We start from the raw sequence: 17,185 nt of genomic DNA, 5'->3' as shown, positions 1-17,185 counted from the left end.
ACCTTATATCAGAGTTCACTGCTTTCTCTTTACATCAGGGTCCTTGCACTGTAAGGGGGAATCCTGCAGACTCTGATGTAAAGGGGAACACCAGGAACTCTGATGTGTGGGGCACTCTGGTGACCAGAGACCACCTTCCGTAGAGTAAATACACTAAGGTAAGGGGGGGTCACTAATATTTTTGCATTCACTCCCCCCTTACATCAGCAACCACCCACCCCTTAGACTGGCCTGGTGGCGCTATCACTGACCTCCTCTCAGGTGCAACATGCACGGCTCAGTCAGATGGCTCCAGCATGGCTGCTCTGGTTTTATCCTACTGTCTCCTCATGTCTGACTTCTCCCGTGACCCCCATCCCGGAGGCGCTCCTACTCTTGACTCCTCTTCCTCAGAGACTGTAGACACGATACAGTTCTGACCCGCTGCTCTCCATCATTGTTTACTGGGGTTGCTGGGCAGCCGATGGGGGGCCCCCCAGGCAAGTGGGGCCCCCAGGCAACTGCCCAGCGTGCCCAATGGAAAAGACAGCCCTGCCTTTAGGCAGCTAAAGAACCCGGCCAGTTTTTGCGATTCGGCACTGCGTCACTTTAACTGACAATTGCGTGGTCGTGCGACGTGGCTCCCAAACAAATTTGGCGTCCCTGTTTTTCCCACAAATAGAGCTTTCTTTTGGTGGTATTTGATCACCTCTGCGGTTTTATTTTTTGCGCTATAAACAAAAATAGAGCGTCAATTTTGAAAAAAATTCAATATTTTTAACTTTTTGCTATAATAAATATCCCCCAAAAATACATAAAAAAATATATATGTTTTCCTCAGTTTAGGCCAATACGTATTCTTCTACCTATTTTTGATAAATAAAAATCGCAATAAGCGTTTATCAGTTGGTTTGCGCAAAATTTATAGCGTTTACAAAATAGGGGATAGTTTTATTGCATTTTTATTTTATTTTTTTACTACTAATGGCGGCGATCAGTGATTTTTATCATGACTGCGACATTATGGTGGACACTTCGGACAATTTTGACACATTTTTGAGACCATTTTCATTTTCACAGCAAAAAATGCATTTAAAATGCATTGTTTACTGTGAAAATGACAATTGCAGTTTGGGAGTTAACCACACGGGGGCGCTGAAGGGGTTATGTGTGACTTCATTTGTGTTTCTAACTGTAGGGGGGTGTGGCTGTAGGTGTGACCGCATCGATTGTGTTTCCCTATAAAAGGGAACACACGATCGATGTCAGCGCCACAGGGAAGAAGGGGAAGCTGTGTTTACACACAGCTCTCCCCGTTCTTCAGCTCCGGGACCAATCGCGGGACTCCAGCGGCGATCGGGTCCCGCGGTCACGGAGCTTCGGACCGGGTCGCGGGAGCGCGCCTGCGACCCACGGCTGGGCACTTACGTACATGTACGTGCTTGTGCCCAGCCGTGCCATTCTGCCGACGAAAATGTGCAGGAGGCGGTCCTTAAGTGGTTAAAGCATGTTAAAAACGTGTACGCTCAGAGATGGCTATCTATGCGTAACTGATTCTATGAATCAGTCGCATAGATAGAACAACAGATACGACGGCGTATCAGGAGATACGCCGTCGTATCTGCTCTGTGAATCTGGCCCAAAGTTCTTGGTTTACATGCAAATAAAACTTTAATTTTAAAACTTTTTAAATTAAAGGTGAGCAAATATTTTCTGTTTTTTATCATTTTAATAGTAGGTTTATTTTAACAGTGAGAGAGAATAACAACAAAAAATTCCAGGAATTTTTCAAAAAAGTTATAAATTCATTTGCATTTTAATGAGTGAAAAAAATATTTGATCCCCTATTAATCGGCAAGATTTCTGGCTCCCAGGTGTCTTCTATACATGTAATGAGCTGAGATTAGGAGCACTCTCCTAAAGGGACTAGTACTCCTAATCTTAGCTTGTTTCCTGTATAAAAGACACCTGTCCACAGAATCAATCAATCAGATTCCAATCTCTCCACCATGGCCAAGACCAAAGATCTGTCCAAGTATGTCAGGGACAGGATTGTAGACCATCACATGGCTGGAATGGAATACAAGACCATCGCCAAGCAGCTTGGTGAGAGGGTGACAACAGTTGGTGTGATTATTCGCAAATTAGAGAAACATAAAATAACTGTCAATCTCCCTCGGTCTGGGGCTCCATGTAAGATCTCCCCTCATGGAGTTTCAATGATCATGAGAATGCTGAGGAATCGGCCCAGAACTACACGGGAGAATCTTGTCAATCATCTCAAGGCAGCTGGGACCATAGTCACCAAGAAAACAATTGGTAACACACTACACTGTGAAGGACTGAAATCCTGCAGCGCCCGCAAGGTCCCCCAGCTCAAGAAAGCACATGTACAGGTCCATCTGTGTGTATGTGGAATAAGAGAGGTTTTTTTTTGCCATCTGTGTCCCATTGGGGAGATTTACCTTCATTTCCTGCCCCATAGCCAAAACAGAAAGTAAGACGAAATCCCAGCAAATTAATGGAATCATTTGGGCCCCCCAGGTCACCAGAACTAGTGTCCCCATTGGAAGATTTTGCTTCTATTACTTTTCTAAGGACAACCCAAAATTTGAGATTTTCTTTTACTTTTAATGATAAACTTGACAAATGGAGAAGGTGAATCTCCCTAATTGGGGGGAACAGCTAGCAATAAAAGTCTTGGGTCTTGGGTGTTCTTATCTCTCACCATTCTGTCCAAAACTAAAAGAAAAAAGTTTTGCCTTTTAGTTATTTTTTTAAGTTATTAATGATGCAAGCTTTTGAAACATTCCTTAGATTAATTCCTTACTATGATACCTGGGTAGCAAGAACCTAATAAGGTTTCCCAAAAGCTTCCATCTTTTACTTAAGTTGACCAATGAAGGATATCACTGAAACTCCAAATATTTGCATACCTTTTGGCAAATTCAAAATAGGGTTTGACGTTTTCTTTAAGCAATGGCTTTCCTATCATCACTGTGCAATAAAGCCGAGCTCTGTGAAGCTTGTCCCAAGGACAAGTTCTCCCGTCTCGGTTGTGGTCTCTGGTGGGTCTGGTGGTTGGCCTTCTCTAGGCAGATCACATTTTTGCTATATTCTCTCCTTAATTTAATAATTGGTTTTAACAGTGCCCCAAGGGGGAACACTCAGTTTGTTTTTTTTTTTATAACTCAACCCTGATTGGGTTTTTCCAGAACATTATTCTGGACTTGGTGTAATAGTCAGTTGGTCTCCATGATGCTGTTTTTTTAGAAAGGATCGTTTCCGAACAAATTTTGGGACCCTCTAAAAACTAGTTATACTAGCATTATGTGACACTTTAATTTCACAAAACTGAACTCTATCCAGCCTATGATGGGGCTAGCCCGTTGAGGGCAGTTGGTTCCACCAGAGCTTTTTTAGGGGGTTCACTGCAAAATTGGATAGATATTTATCTTTCACTTTGATGGTATTATTATATTGGTACTGTGATGAGTTATTGAGGTCTAGCCTGGGGTTCTTAAATCTCGATTAAATCCATTTAATTGCAGGTTGTAACATTACAAATTAAGGATGGGGGGTTAATCATGCATATCGAACACTAAATAAAAAAGCTGTAGTTTCCCTTTAAACTGGCGCTATCATTAAAATTCAAAAGAATCTTTAGGACTCGTATTGTTACCAAATCTTAAAATAAGGAATTTTAATTCCATTTATTGTGCATATCTAGCCATGTATAAATGCTGGTTTTATTTTAGCTAAAGGCTGGGCCAAGATCACTTGTTCTCTGGCTACTCTGATCTCGCATCATTGGAGAGTACTGAAAGTCTGTTGTTTTCAGTCAGACTCGCTGTGAGTTAGGAGGATCAGTAACATCCCATCCCTCCCCACTCCTACCCCCCGCCACCTGCACCCGTAGCTGTCATAATACACTGATCAGCGGCTGCAGCCACTGATCAAGAAAACATTTCCAACATGTTCCTTTGACAGAAGTTGATAAAATGACCTCTGTTGGGCAGGAACGAACACCCACTGATCAAACCTCATCTGGTCCCTGCTGAACCGGCCAAATTTGGCACCGCCATGCAACAGAAGTTGAATATGCATTGGACAAATATGGCAGAGAGAGATTTTAAACTGTACACAGAAAGAGGTGTCTTAAAACATTAAGGCCCCTTTCACATGGCTGTTCCGATCAGTTTTTCAGGTGGACCTGTCCGGACGGTCTATGTATCCCTACGGACAGGCGGGTGTAATTGGATACTACCTCCAGGTCCCATCGGTCCGTTAAAAAAAAAAAATGGAAGGGAATCTGTCCTCTTCCGTTTAGGCGGCTTGAAGGATAGTCAGCTGTAAACGGACAGAGTCTGCCACCCGTAGAGCATTCTACAGAAACTCAGCTGACATGGATGTGTCATCCGCCCGCTCTGCTCCGATCAGCAGGGAATCTGTGTGCTAACCCCCTGCTGATCGGAATGGAATCCACCCCGTGTGAAAGGGGCCTAACATACTGATAAGATTATTTTACATGAAGCTGAAAGTCTTTTAAATGTATATTAAAAAAAGAAAATTAAACGGATAATTCCCAGTAGATGTAAATCCAATCACTGCATTCTGATGTTAATATGGTAATGTGTTGAGTTTTTTTTTTTTTTTTAAGTAATTTAAAATATTTTTAACTTTTAAGCTTTAATTAAAGTGTTACTAAACCCACAATGGTAACATCAGTCTGTATATGTAATAAAGCATGCTTGTTATACTCGCTGTGGAACCTAAGGGGTTAATGCTCTCTCGTGTAAAAACTCCTCCAGCAAGCTTTAACCAGACACTGATAGAAGTCACAAGACAGCATTACATACTGTATACAGTATATATTTTGCATTTCCATGTTCTGTGTACTGTGGGAGACCATATACAGTGAATGCAGGGTCCTGGCTTTAGGACCATTTTAACCTCTTCCTGCCACTACCTCCAGGTCCTTTAAAGCAGCAGTAAACAGCTGTGTGTCAAATATCAAAACAAATAACTATGTAACATTGGACAGTCCATAGATAATATGAGTGGTAGTGGATTTTCAACCAATCATCCAGCAAAAAAGAATCAGTATATTGATCAGAGGCTGATTTGCATGTAGAAACATTAGCTTGTCAGATTTTCAATGCACCTGGTGACATGCATACAATCTGTGTAATCCCACCACCAGAAATGTATATCAGCTTACCAGATGGCAAGCCTTTGGTGCAATTGGCTATAACCCAGCCACGGCCTTTACATCCCCTGGGCTAGGATACTCCAAGATTCCCAGTCAAATGACAGCCTTGGTATGGAAAGTGATGAGTGTTTGCGGTTTGGGACGCAAACACAACCCGTCAGCAAAACAGCAATCATAAACCAGTCCGGTTCGCATGCAGCGGGAAAACAGAAAGGGACGCAATAGCGTGATACCGTAGGTATAACAAATTTATTTATAACAGTAGTGTACTTACACTTAGGAAGTTTAAAAACAGCATGTAATAGGTAAAAAGCCGGCCGGCTTGAGGAGCCCTCCTCCTAGGCGTGGTGACGTCACTGACGCTGCCTCCAGACGCGTTTCGTCCTATTGGACGTTCTCAATGGGGGAGAGAACGTCCAATAGGACGAAACGCGTCTGGAGGCAGCATCAGTGACGTCACCACGCCTAGGAGGAGGGCTCCTCAAGCCGGCCGGCTTTTTACCTATTACATGCTGTTTTTAAACTTCCTAAGTGTAAGTACACTACTGTTATAAATAAATTTATTATTCCTACGGTATCACGCTATTGCGTCCCTTTCTGTTTTCCCGCTGCATGCGAACCGGACTGGTTTATGATTGCTGTTTTGCTGACGGGTTGTGTTTGCGTCCCAAACCGCAAACACTCATCACTTTCCATACCAAGGCTGTCATTTGACTGGGAATCTTATAGTATCCTAGCCCAGGGGATGTAAAGGCCGTGGCTGGGTTATAGCCAATTGCACCAAAGGCTTGCCATCTGGTAAGCTGATATACATTTCTGGTGGTGGGATTACACAGATTGTATGCATGTCACCAGGTGCATTGAAAATCTGACAAGCTAATGTTTCTACATGCAAATCAGCCTCTGATCAATATACTGATTCTTTTTTGCTGGATGATTGGTTGAAAATCCACTACCACTCATATTATCTATGGACTGTCCAATGTTACATAGTTATTTGTTTTGATATTTGGCGCGGCTTTTTTATATTGTTTTATTCTTCTGTTATCGCACGCTAGCCGCTGCCTAAAGACTGTGTTGTGGCAGCGCGTTTTTTTTGTTTTATAACAGCTGTGTGTGTGTGTTTGTTTTTTTGTGAAACCTGTAAGGTAAAGCCATATTAATGAGTGAAATAAGTATTTGGTCCCCTATCAGTCAGCAAGATTTCTGTCTCCCAGGTGTTTTCTATATAGGTAATGAGCTGAGATTAGGAGCACTCTTAGGCTGGGTTCACACTACTACACTACTTTCATCCTACTTTGCTCTGTGTTCAATGTTTCCCTATGAGAGCGTCTTGTAGCGTCCTACACAAGTCGATCCGACTTTGAAAATGCTCCCTGTACTACTTTTGGTCCTACATTGATCCTACTTCAGGCCCATTGAATATCATTGAAGTCGGACCAAAGTAGTATCCTGTTCATGAAAGTAGGATGGATGTAGGACCAATGTAGGATAAATGTAGGACCAATGTAGCAGAGCAAAGTAGGATGAAAGTAGTGTAGTAGTGTGAACCCAGCCTTAAAGCCCTGCTTCACATTGATGCTACTTTGAAATCAGGCGACTTCACTTGAAGTAGCGTGATTTCAAAGTAGCAGGTCAGCGTGATTTCAGGTGCTGCTTGGCTGACATTTGTACCACTTCATGCATAGATGTCTATGCAAGCCACACCTGAAATCACAAAGAATAGTACAAGAACCTTTTTTTTCAAATCGGTCACGCCGATTTGAATGGTTCCATTGCCGACAATAGTGTGCGATTTGGAACTGTCAAACTACATGACAAGTCGTGCCGATCTGAACGGGGACAAAGGAATGTATAGGTAAAAGTCAGAGATGGGGGTTCACTCTCATTTTAAAAGGTACTTAATGCTGGCAGGCGGGTATTCCGATCGGCAGTCACAGTGATCACATGATCAGAAAGCTCCCAATTGGAAGTATGCATCGGGGGGGGGGGGGGGTCTTTCCGGTACCCACTGGTTACTGTGCCGGGTGTGTGCAGGAAGCACAGTAATGTGTTAACATAGGGCCGCTTATATGTGGCCTCTCGGCTTTAAAGCCTACCCGCCCAGAAGCCGAATATGTGGACACAGTCGGCGTGCAGAGGTTAAAATAACACAAGGTGACCCTTCAATGAGGGTTCGTGGTCAGGCACTTCCTATTTTTAGGTCTCCCTATTGCTCTCCTGTGTTGTCATCCTGACATGGATGTCTATTGGAGACTACAAGTGACCATCTGATCATACATTGTATATGGTCCACTGTTGTTACCATCAGGAGATCTGCCCTGAGAAATGCCAGGCAGCCATCTAGAGTTGCCACCTGTCCAAGATTCACCCAGACAGTTCGGGTTTGGAATCATGTGTCCGGGTTTCAGAAAGCCTGAAACCTGGACACATTATTTAGCCTGGACTATGGCTTGCCAGCAGGGTTTATGGCTGCAGTTATCTCTTTCACACTGCCTGAGAGAGGGCTCGATCTACACCTATTCCCCCCCCCAACCACCCCGTCCCCTCTGTGTTTGCCCACACTCCAATCCTCAGTGCTGTGCCTCAGAAAAGGAAAGTTGGGGCTGGAAATTTTAAGTCCAGCAGCCTCAAATACATCTGGATGAGAGGTGCTGACTGCCAGGGGGTGAGTGAGCTCACCATCCATCCCTGTCTGTGAGTGTCTTCCCCCCTCTCCCTTTTCTCTCCTGCCTCTGATTGAGTACACAAAGGTGAATCAGGGTTCTCAGAGCACTCCTTACATCGGAGTTCCCCTTTACACCAGAGGCCACAGGTTCCCCCTTACATCATAGTCTTCTCTGTACATCAGAGTTCTCAGTGTTCCCCCTTACATCGGAGTTCCCCTTTACACCAGAGGCCACAGTGTTCCCCCTTACATCAGAGTCTTCTCTGTACATCAGAGTTCTCCGTGTTCCCCCTTACATCAGAGTTCCCCTTTACACCAGAGGCCACAGTGTTCCCCCCTTACATCAGAGTCCTCCTGTATTTTAGAGTTCCCAGTGTTCCCCCTTAGATCATGTTCCCCCTTAGAGCATCCCTTATGTTAGAGCCCCCAGAGTTACCCCTTACAGCAGAGTCTGCAGAGTCCCCCCTTATGGTGAAAGGGATCTCTGCGAGTTCAGATGTAAAAGGGGAACTCTGTGGATTGAAAATTTAAAAGGGGAACTCTGTGGATTCAGATTTAAAATTAACTTCATATGGTCAGAAATGGTGTTTAATAGAAAAATATATGTATAGGTTATACTATAAAAAAATTGCCGTGGGCCGCTAAAGTGTTCAGGTTTGACTTGAAGAAAAGGTGGCAACCCTACAGCCATCTCTAAAGTGCATGTCGGAATGTGGTAGTGGCTGCCAACCACACTGAGATACAACAAATGGTGAAATATATATGAAAAAAAAGTATTTAAAAAAAAAAAGACATGATTTATGGAATACCGTAGTTTAGCAATCATATGTTATTCATATTCCGTTAGGGTTACTATCCACTTTAAATGGAAATCTTTTATCTATATTTGTGTCATATTTTAATTGACTTTATTTTGTATTCTTTTGTGCTTCAATGTTCTGGAACTGGATTGTATTTATTCGTGAGAAAGCTGAGTGAGGGGGTTGCAGGGAGCCCCTGGATTATTGTAATTTCTATATGTATCTGCGTGCATAGCCGAGATTGTCATTGTGCAAGAGAGGAGCTCATTGTTCTAGCCGGCCTTTGCTGCTTATGTCTAAATTCAGCAAGGCAGAAAAGTGCAGCTGCACAGATAATGCATTCTCCCCAAGGGCTTCGGCTGAGCAAATTAGGTGTCAATGGGGTGTCTGTGCAAGCAGCACTCCTTCTAATTAGTCTCCCGAGCCTGGTCGGTGGCAGGTAGACGGTGATCTAATCAATTGCTGTGTGTCTGATGCTTGCCAAGTCTAAAAATCCTGCCAGGCAGGGTCTGCTCCCACAGGTCATTCACCTGCTCAGTGGGACTTCTCATTTTCATTTTTACATCTTTTTTTCTTTAGCGTGAGGCTTTTTTGGAGTTGCCATTCTTCCCAAAATGTCTGCTCTGTCCTGCAGAAAAAAGAGAAGGCTTTCATCCCCTTGCTCTGTATTAAAGCGGAATTTCAACCTAACACTTGAAATGCACATATATGAACTGTTTTACCTGCCAAAAATATTTGTCATTTGTCCTTTTGCTGTTGTGGCTTGCACGCCTTTGGCATCCTAGATGTATGACTCCATCGTTAATAGATCCCAGTGCCTAAAGCTTGTTGAGATGACATCATTATAATAAACTGGATGGCTTATAGTGCTGGCTCCCTTACTCTCAGCCTTTTTTTCTGTTGTGTAGTACATTATGGGCATATTATATGAAGGAAAATATACTAGCAGTGTATTGAAATACATGTAGGCCTGCCCTAATGTAAAGGGTAAGTCAATATTTTTAATTCTGCCCTCTCTCCCCATTAGGACCCAACTCCAGGCTTGAAAACCCCACCCAGTTGTTTGCACCCAACTCCCTTAGAGTTGGCTTTTGCCAAAAATGTCTGCTTACTTTTTCCCCTGATGAAGAATTATACTCGAAATGCGGCAGCATCATTATATCAGAGTATCAGGATTTCTGCATTTAAACTCACAAGAGCCTCTTCAGGGGGTTGTGGCTTTATTTTTTACAGTCCAAGTCTACAATATACCTATTCATCTATGATTTTACTCATGTAAAACAAATGCAATAAACTGTTTTATACTTACTATTTGCTTTTGGACTTAATCTGGTCCCATTAAAGTCCCACACACCTATGGTACCTTGTGTCTCCTCCAGTGGTGGGTGGATTCTAAAAGCTGTAGAGATCTGTGCCCCATAATGATGTGACGTTACTCTCTGCAGCATTTTCCTGTTAATCCAGTAGTGGGGCCTTGATGCCCCTAGGCTTAAAACGGAGCTCCACCCAAAAGGGGGAGTCCTGTTTGTTTGCTTCCTCACCCCGGTGCCACGTTTGGCGCCTTTCAGGGGTTGGGGAGCGGGTAACTAATTTTGACAGGTACCCATCCCCACTTCTGGGAGAGCTCGCCGTGGCGATATTCCTCCAAAGTTTGGCCCCTCTCCTTCCTAAGCCACCAGGCCAGTTAGAAAGCGCAGCGTGCTTCATGCATGTGTAGTGAAGCCAACCGGTGGTGAAGCAAAAAGGTTTCACTGCCAGTTTCCCTTGCCACGAGCAGCAGCACCCAGAAGCATATATTGCTCTATGAAGAGCTTGATGAATGTTCACCTGATTATTAGGTGTAATTTTCGCTATAATTAAAGGGATTGGGTATTTTTGGTAGGCCATGGTTTGTAACACTTCCTTACTTGAGGATGCTGCTGGTGAAGAAACACTTTGTGATGATCCAGAAGCAGCAGAAAGATTGTTTCTGGAATGAGAACTCGCACTTTCATTCTGGTCCTCCTAATTTCATTCCATAAAGTGTTCTGTAATGTCTTTAAGGCACCTCTGGCATGCCAGGATGTGTTTTGTCATCTTTGTAGCATTTGGAAAATATTTCTTCTCACAATATTTGCAAATTGCAGCTTTTCTCTCAGTAGAAATTGAATCATTTTACTGTGAGGAGGAAAATAAAAAAACAATGTTAATGAAGGCCTGAGAGGACAGGTAGGAGGGTATATTTGTCTGACAAATTCGTTTATCTTTATAACCTATAAATGACTCCTATCCATGTTCTCCACCATCACAGCATAAGGTTTCCCTATAGTCTTGTCAGTAAATAGTTTTTTTATTTTCCTCCTCTCAGTAAAATGTTGCAATTTCTACTGAGAGCAAAGCTGCAATTTGCAAATATTGTGAGAAGAAATATTTTTTTCTACTGTATCCCAACAATCGCCCCACTGTAAGAGGTGCAAGATGGAGCCCACAAGCAAACTAACCTGGAGCCTTTCTCCTACAGTACCCCCTAGTGGCAGATATGCATATTTCTCTTGTTTGAGAACTGCATTAAGAAGTAGTGTTACTTGAACTGTATTCCAGGATTTGCTGTCTTCAGTGGAGAGAACTTGCATTAACTTAAGACCATTTTATTTATCATTGTAAAAGAACATGTTCCACGCCTTTTTTTCTTCAGTTTTTTACCAAAAAACAAACAAAACAAGTCTTGAAAAAAATTTACTTTTTTTTTTACAGGCCTTCCCATCTCTAGTAATGTTGCTTGATCATCTCTTTACTATGAGGCCCAAAAAAACTATCACTTTGGGACCATGCTTGGGGCAGTTCATTCTTTTCCAGCATAATGCATCTTGATCTCACAAAACGAACATAGCAGATTATTGCAGATTGTGCATTGCAAGGCATCATCAGTTCAGAAAAAAATGCACTTTTCCATTGCAATCAACAAAAAAAATCCTAAACCCGCACTTTATCCAGAGGAACACAAAACCCTTATAAAGCAGGGTCTAGTTTGCTCCAACAAAAACAAAAACAAATTCCTTCCTGATCCCTAGGGGCATTTGAATAACACCTTGGATTACCATTCTACAGTGTTATTTCTTATAAATAATAGCTGCTTTTGTTGTTTGTAAAGGAAAAAAAATCCAACTTAACTTACATTCAATCTATTGCATTTAGCTGAAACCAGCTCAGTGAAAAACTATTTAATATTTTTACAGCGGTTACAGTAAAACTTTTGATATGGGGGAGCCTAAACCTATTTTGTTAGTTATCTTAATGGGCATTTATTTATTTGTTTGTAACAAAACATTTTTTATTTTTTTAGTTGCTTCGCGCCCGCGCTATAGCCGTATGACGACGACGGCGCAGATTTTAATTGCCAGGAGGCCATCAATAGATGTCCTCCCATGCATGAGCTTCCAGTTAGAAAGTACAGCGCGTTTCATGCATGTGTAGTGAAGCAAAGCGGTGGTGAAGCCAAAAGGTTTCCCTTGCCACAAAAGGGACGCACGGTGCGCTCGGTGATCACTGAGTCAATATTACTCGGCTGATCACAAATTGGGGTAAGGGGCCAATCCCGGCCCCTTACCATGCGATCAGCTGTCAGCCAATGACGGCTGATCACGTGACGTAAACAAAATATTGGTAATCTGCTTTTTTTTCTGTTCGTGCCGATCACTGGCTTGTGTCAAAGGGACAGTGGCCCCGAAAGGAGGCGAAACGTCACCCGAGTATCTGTGCCCACCAGTGCATTGCAATTCCACCCGTAAGTAGTACCCACCAGTGCCACCTACCAGTGCTCACCTGTTCCACCTATTAATGCCCACCTGTGCCGCCAATCAGTGCCTCATCATTGCCACCTATAAGTGCCCTTCAGTGCCTCATCATTGCCACCTATAAGTGCCCTTCCATGCCATTTATCAATGCCATTCAGTGCCACTCATCTGTTCCACCTATCAGTGTCCACCAGTGCCATCTCATTAGTACCCACCAGTGCCGCCTCATCAACTGTTTTGTATTTTCAGCATTTTCAGTCATTTTTTGTTTAGCAAAAAATAAAACCCCCAGCAGTGATTAAAAACCACCAAAAGTAAGCTCTCTTTGTATGGAAAAAAAAATGCAAAAAAATGCATTTGGGTGCAGTGTTGCAAGACCACGCAATTGTCATTCAAAGAGTGACAGCTCTGAAAGCTGAATTTTGGCCTGGGCAGGAAAGGGTTTTAAGTGCCCAGTAAGCAAGTGGTTAATGAAGCTCAGTTTCAACTGGAGAACGTTATGCTTGATAGATTGTATGACGGAAGATGGGCTAAAGAGAGAGTTATGTGAGACGGTTGTCTAGAGTCTATCTTTTACCTTCTGCCTTTTTAGTTTTTTTCCTCAACTTTTTCTTGTTTTCCTTCAGCTCTTCAGAACATCAGTGTGCGCAATATATAACATGTAATCCTCCCACAGCCTGACTTCAGTATCTACAATATTCTTTTGGACAGAATGATACAGAAATAAAATGTACAAATGTTATCAGCCAGTTCTGTGAACATTGTAAATATGGTGAAACTGTTAATTTTATTTTCGACTTATCTGGAGAAACAGACCCGTCACACTGTAAATATTCCCCTTTTTTTTTCTTCTTTTTATTAGGATAAGACTTCAATCATCGGAGAATGGAGATCATTGGATTGAAGATGTTTGCCTTATAGAACGGAAACCTTTTGGAGGTTGATCATCATTCTGTTGATGTGAATTGAGAATGGAGAATTTGACAAGAAACTGTTTTCACCCAATAATTTGCTTCAAGCCTTGCACGCAATTTGCTACCTTGTGATTTATATGAAGATTAAAATGTAATATCTAGACAGCATATATATATTTTTTTCCCCCCGAAGTTCTGTTTCTTTATCTACAGTAGAACACATATGCTAATTGGAGATCTTGCCAGTTCTCCGTTCTAGGGCTCGGTGCATACCTTTAATTTGACCATTGAGTCACAGGACTTTTCATATAGGAAAGAAAAAAAATTATGTCATCTTGCAATAAATGTTAGAAGCAAACATTTAATTTTGGATCAATGGTCAAATACTCTACAACCGAACTTTGACATTGCCGAATAAAAAGGCCATGTTTGATAGATAGCAATATTTTGTTGAACAGGAAAGGTCGTTCTTTAAGGCCTTTAAAAAAAAAATTGATACATTTGTATCATTAAATTATAAATATTGTACTCATTATCATTTCATAAAAGGATAAACCTACATACGATGGTTATTCCGTTGTGGGTTTGTTTGCATTACTCATATCACTACGCAACTTGGAGAAATTGCTTACAATTTTTCCCCTCGCAATCTTTGTATATTTCAAAATATCAGCTCCTCCTATGCATCACAGATATATGAAAGGGAAATACTGAATTTGCAATTGGATATAAAGAACAATGATTTTGATAACCCTTTGGGAGGTGTAAAGTCTTGACAACGTATGAGCCAATTTACTATTGGGTACTTCTCAGAAGTGTCTCCTAAATGAAAATGTTTAAAGCTTTTTTTTCAGCTTGCTCCTTGGGATTACTTATGTCAGTCCTTTGGTCACTTGAGCAAGGTGAGTCTGTTTCAGACAAGTGACTGACAGAGAGCATCCCATATAGTATGAAGGACAGAATTGGGAGATTCTGTACATTGTGTTCCATGTCACAGCCAAGTACAAGTCTCCGATTCCTGAACCATAATTAGGTTTATCTGTGATGCAGACACAAAATGTCTGAGCATTACTAAGGTTGGGTATATCTCCGTAGATGTTTATGATGCTATATAGAAGACACATTAATAGGCCTGTAGATGGTTGTGGTCTTCAGTATCTGAGTCAAGTCTCAACTTGAGCTGCCTCTTAAAGCCCCACTTTACATTTTAGAGGCATCAATACAAAATGCCTCACAGTTCATTTTCTTTTGAAAGCAGCCACAGCCTAAGTAGAAAAGCCTATCTCCTACCAGCATGCTGTAGAGAGTGGAAGCAGTGGTCTCCCTGCAAAGGTCCAGCACATCCCCTGCCGAAACAGAGCCAAAGCTCCCCAGTCAGCAGAGACCTATAGGTCTGTCTCAGCAGGAGGTGTGTTGGACTTCTACAGAGAGACCATTTATTTTACCCAAAGAGCAAGCATCCTTCATTGCATTACGCTGGCAGGAGACCATAATTTTTCTTCAGGTTGTGGTTGCATTCAAAAGAAAACACACTGTAAGACATTACACACCTTTTTGTTTTGATGTATTTAGCTGATTTAAAATGAAAGTTCAGTTTCAATTCAAGTAACGATTTCCCAGTATTGAAAGCAGAACCTGCATTGGTTTCCGATGTCTCAAGCATGTACGCCTTACATTGTATTTCAGAATTCCATGTTCAGGATGTTCTGTAATACATATTTCAGTTTAACCTAATAAGTGGGCTCCACGTACCATAACACTCAATCGGTCAGTTATATCACTAATCAAAGTGATGAGCCACTTGAAAGACAAGGGAAGTAGGGGGTGCCAGATCAAATGAGGGAAACATTGAAATGGTTGTTGCTAACTTCTCATCCTGCAATAGCTTGTTGCCTGGTTGTTATGCTGACCCTCTGGTTTCAATACTTGGAGTTTTGGACCTGGACCAAGCAGGACTTCTAATGTCACTCTGACTTTCCTGATCTGCTTACAGGTTCCAGATCAATGACTCCAAAAGGACTTTGAAGCCAGTTGGTCAGAATATTAGTCACGCACTAGTATTTTCAGAAGGGGGCAGCGATGGCAACCCCCATGATTTCACTCGGGAAAAATTCACTTTCCATGTTCAAGGGCTCTCAGGCCAACTTTTTACATTTTAACTGTACAATCTTCTCTCATTTTACCAACACATATGGCGTGTCTTCTTGCTAGGACTCTTACCCCTCATAGCTGTTGGTAGATCTTAGTGTTACTAAACCTACAACTGTAACATAAGTATGTATATCCAGTAAAGCATGCTTGTTATATTCACTGTACAACTTAAGGGGTTAATACTCTGAATTGTGTAAAAAGGCTGTTTGGTCCTGATCCTCCCATTCCAGAGGCCCCAAGCCATCTCCGGATAGTACAGATGCTAGGGGCACTCTGCACATGCTCAGTTTGGTGTGTATTGCTAGCAATGTTTTGTTGTTCTTGGGAGAGTGCATGTGATCAGCACAGGGCCAATCAGCACTGTCCAGACAGAGTCAGGGGTCTGCATCCTTATAGGACAATCATGGGAGAATAAAAACTCCTCCTACAAGCTTTAACCAAACATTGATAAAAGTCACAAAACTGCTCTTAACTGCTGATTAGAAAATGTATTTAGCAGTTTATATTTACTAAAACCATTACATTGCCATGTTTTATGTACTGTGAGAGACCAGATATAGTGAATGCAGGGTCCTGGGTTTAGTAACACTTTAAGTGATTGTAAAGAAACGGTACAATCAGTTTGTTGTGTTTAGATGGAGCTTCTATCTTCTAGTGCTTGCTATTGGAGGGGATTGCCTATATACAACATTGGAACTCAGAACTGGCACACAATGATGTATGTACGATCTTCAGGTAAAAAAAATAAAGATATCACCTTTAAGAAATTACTTTGAGAAACCTGTAGGTATTGTTTACAGCAACCCATCATATTCATTTCAACATTTCTAAGTTAGATGATGAAAATCAAATCTCCATTAGAGAGATTTCCCCGAACTTTCTGTCTCGGTGACAAGAGTTTTACCAGACAAGCATTGAAGGGAAACCTTTAACGGAAACGCAGACAAAAAATTCAAATACTTTTTATTTGTAGAGCATTTTGGTGGCAGTAAAAACCCAATAGGGGCTCTGATATTTCTCTACTCCATCCAAAAGAAAAAGGTTTGGCTGGACATACAATTTTTGTTCTTTATAAAACTCCAGTTTTGGTCTGCTTGTGAACTTTCAATACAATCAAATAGTAAATATAATTGGTCTAAAAAAATAAAAAGCATTTCTTTATATAAATTGAGTTAAAATATGACATGTCAACATTCATAAATATTATTGACTCATTTTATTAAATTTAAACATGATTTCATTATATTTTAGTGTTTTTTATTTCTTTTTGCCTTTTCATAATTGATAGTTTGAAAACTCTACTATTTCTTTGAAGTGAGGGTACAGGATGCTGCTTTATGTACAAACATACCAGTCAGTACCCTCATGTATAAAAAAAAAAAAAGAAGAAGAAAAATTGAGCCATTAAAAATGTGGTATCTGACATGGCCAATCAGATTGAAGATGTCATTGCTGCAGCTTAGAGAATATAATTAATAATCTGATTGGCCAGCACTTTTTACTATTCGTTTTTATACATGAGGGCTAAAACAATTCCAGTCAAACCTGCCAAATTTGATATCTTTTTTTATTTCTCTTTAGATTTTAGGTCTGTTCACATAACATCTGTATCATTTTCGAAATGTGCGGTATAAAAATAAAACCTTTCCGCTAATGACCAATTACAGCAAGTGGAATCTACAATATAT

General features: G+C 41.4%; 1 protein-coding gene across 4 annotated transcripts in view; it reads left to right on the top strand.

Moving 5' to 3' along the window:
• Window positions 1–16,742, top strand: part of CDK14 (cyclin dependent kinase 14) — a 601,685-nt gene extending 584,943 nt beyond the window's left edge. For all 4 annotated transcript variants that reach the window (XM_040352389.1, XM_040352390.1, XM_040352388.1 and 1 more), the window contains one exon: window positions 13,295–16,742. The gene's annotated coding sequence lies outside the window, so the exon portion shown is untranslated. The remainder of the gene's footprint in view (window positions 1–13,294) is intronic.
• The last annotated feature ends 443 nt before the right edge of the window (window positions 16,743–17,185 follow it).

The sequence above is a fragment of the Rana temporaria genome, chromosome 5 (assembly GCF_905171775.1).
Source record: "Rana temporaria chromosome 5, aRanTem1.1, whole genome shotgun sequence".
Taxonomy (NCBI): Eukaryota; Metazoa; Chordata; class Amphibia; order Anura; family Ranidae; genus Rana; species Rana temporaria.
Note: the sequence above shows the minus strand (reverse complement) of the source record. Positions and strands in the feature narration are given on the sequence as shown.